We start from the raw sequence: 3,317 nt of genomic DNA on the forward strand, positions 1-3,317 counted from the left end.
TTGCATGCCTCTCTAAAATAGATTTAGAGAAAATGCTGGAACGCCTCTAAAAACACTAAAGGATAGAACTATTGACAAAGTGAAAATTAAGTGAAAGAAAAAGGCAGAGATGTTAAGTATCGTAGCAAGATCATTGCCCACTTAAATTAAACATCCAGTTTTTTTCTCGTATCGACACTAACCGATTATAAAACCTCTCCTGTGTTTCTTCTGTTTTCTCAATTTTTGTTTGCATTTGAATTTTGGTCAAACTTCAACTGCGCCACGTTCTTATTGTTAGTGCGTCACTTTTACTACTTGTATATATACTTTTTAAAGCTTTTCATCAGCTAATGTTGATATTTTATTATACACTGTAACTGTATTTAGTATTTTTCCTGTTACTGCTTTAACGCAGTAACAGGCATATCTCAAAGGTGATCAATAAAGATTGATCTTATCTTAAAAATGAAATGGTGAGACTAGCCTCCACACATTCTGATAGATGATCATAAAACTGGTTTATTCCTGTTAAGAGAAAATGCCCAATACTATTCCATCAAAAAGGGAAACTTAAGGGACAGCATGACGTAGTAGAAATACCAAGGAGTGCATGAATATCAACAACTAACCAATAGCCAATCTGCATCAAGGCACACGGGGCGAGGTCACAGGAAGGAGAGTATAACACATTTTGAGGTGAGGCATCAAATTATTCCCTTCATCCATCACCGGTACAGAGGCTCTCCTTTCACTCACATCACAGGTGAGATCAGAAACCTTCACTCACTCTAGATCAAATATAAAGACCTCTAATTATTTGAACATTTCTTCAAGTCCCCATTGACTCTAATAATTTGAATCACAACAGCGATGGCAGCAGCAGTTTCATCCAGAAGCAGAGGAGCAGCGGGGGGGCTGTTCTTCCTCTTCACTCTGCTGGGTCTGGTTTGCACCGCAGCTTCACTGATGGATGAGAACATTCTGGTAAATAAATAGTGACTCAACTTCCAATTATTATTGTTTCTAAATCTGCAGTATCATGCATTAATGTGTGGCTATATAAGAGCTGCTGTCGTGTTCCCAAATGTAACTGGTCATTTTCATGATGGATTTCCAGAAAAATCTCAAGGAAGCAGTTCAGAAAGCAGAACCAGACCTGCACAAAGTGGAGGTGAGTAGGAGGGGAAACCTGATAGAATACGTAGAGAAATGTACATAAAGTGACGTTATGCACTACACTGAAAAACTGGCTTTAATTAAATGTATTATGTCAACAGATTTCACATAACTGTATTAGGTTAGTTGAAAGCAAGAAAACCACCAGAGTCAGGGACAGTTTGATCCCACAGGCAATAACACTGCTAAACACCTGAGCTCTGTTAAGTGCCTCCATAAACATGCATCTGTCATCTTGCAATTTAATTTTATATCTAAATAGTTATCACTGTAATAAACAGTATTTAATTTTATCCCACTGTACAACATTTAATTTGACATTCTGTTCTTGTATATATCATATTCTATTTACGTGTATTACTTCTTGCAGATTATTTTATGATATATGTTGCATTGTTGGAGGTACTCGGAATCATAAGATTTTCATTGCTATTTCTACACTGTAGCTTATGTGCATATGACATTAAAACCTTTGAACCTTTCAATCTTGAATCTAATATTAAGTTGAACCTAATATTTGTTATTTAGACCTAATATTATTGCTTTCATCTAACCCAGTGGTTCTCAAAGTGAGGGGTGCGGCCCCCCAGGGGGGCGCAGAGGCATGACAGGGGGGGCGTGAGAGACCAGAAGGAAAAATGGTTATTAAAAAATTTTATTAAAAAATGCATATTTTGAAAAATTATTGATTCGAAAATAATATCATACAGCACTATTACGTATGGTCATGTGTTTCATTAAAGCTCGGCTCTGTGTGTGTGTGGAACGAGCCGTTTTGTGTACGTGCGCGAGCGAGAGAGAGAGAGAGAGAACGCACCGGTACCGGAGATCGTTGTTGTTAGCTTCTGGTGCTAGCGAGCTATGCTAACGGATATAAGGAGTTTTTTCAACAACAAAGGAGAGTGCTCTCCTGTCAGACTGAGAGACTCGGTGAACTAAAGGACTCTCTCAGTCTTATCTCAGTGGGTCTCAAACGTTTTAGTCACCATTTATGTAAACAATTATTTCCGAGGCACACGTTTATATGATCATTATAGTTATACAAAAAATAAGAGAATAAATTAAAAACAGGTATGAAATACTATATGACATTAAAAAAAGAATAAAGTTTAAAAGCCTGATTTGTAAAATATCCATAAAGAAAAAGTAAATCTATTTACAGTTCTGTTTCATATGGGTGTTGAGAGATGTATCCATAGATCTCTTTATTTTGCTCTCAAAGTGCACCAGATTGATGCTTTTAACTTCAATATTTAAAAATCTTCCCGGGGGAGCTTGCCCCCGGACCCCCCTATGTAAGGTCCACACACCACCACCTTTTTTTCTCCAAAGGGGGGGCCTGACAGAAAAAGTTTGAGAACCACTGATCTAACCTAATACAGTTATGTGAAAGTCAACGTTTCAGTTTTTACACTGAACTGAGGACACAACACAGCAAATAGAGTCGGTGCCATGTCATAAAATGTGTGTTTTTTCACACTTTGGGCACAAAGGGACATCAACTCAGAGATCATTAACAACTATGTGAGCCTCCTTGACCCCATCATGGCGCTAGTGAAGAAAAGCTCGGCAGGACCACTTGACTACGCTGCGTTTGTGGAGGAATTTCTGGAGCGCGTGAAGGGTTTCATGGAGGAAACCGAGTCCAGTGAGGACATGAACATTGGCATTTTGGAAATTGAACATAATCTGAGCGACGAGCAGATAATAATCAAAGCGCTGGAGGACTTCCAATCTGAGCTGTAACCTAATGTGGGTCAGTGCCTCCATCTGATACTTCATCTATTGTGTCTGTGCGGTTCTATTTACTATTGTGCAGCTTCGTCTTTATGTTATAACTGGCCTTGTAATCATGAATTTATTCAAACTGTTTGATTTAAATAGGATATTAGAGAAGCACAGTGTGTGAAATGTGTTGATGGACCTGTACTCGAGTGCTATTTGCAATGTCCTCGCAAAAAACAATAATAAAAACTTTGTACGGCATGTTCGTGGACAGTTTTGTTTATGCAAATACACCGTCTTGCATTTTCCTGTGAAGTCCAGCTGTCGCACATTATTCCTGTATGCAAAACCTTAAAGGGTGTGTGAGGTACACAAAGGAGTAAACAGGCCTGCGTGTGATTACATTCAAATACCAGCATACAGACACCATAAGG

At 38.4% G+C, this 3,317-nt stretch overlaps 1 long non-coding RNA gene across 1 annotated transcript; it reads left to right on the top strand.

Annotated features, from left to right (window-relative positions):
• Positions 1–637: 637 nt before the first annotated feature.
• LOC104963152 (uncharacterized) lies at positions 638–3,137 on the top strand. Its single transcript, XR_800282.1, has 4 exons — positions 638–745; positions 851–966; positions 1,100–1,153; positions 2,652–3,137. It is a non-coding gene; the product is annotated as an uncharacterized lncRNA (long non-coding RNA).
• Positions 3,138–3,317: the final 180 nt, after the last annotated feature.

The sequence above is a fragment of the Notothenia coriiceps genome, unplaced genomic scaffold, assembly GCF_000735185.1.
Source record: "Notothenia coriiceps isolate Sejong01 unplaced genomic scaffold, NC01 NC01_scaffold00035661, whole genome shotgun sequence".
NCBI lineage: Eukaryota > Metazoa > Chordata > Actinopteri > Perciformes > Nototheniidae > Notothenia > Notothenia coriiceps.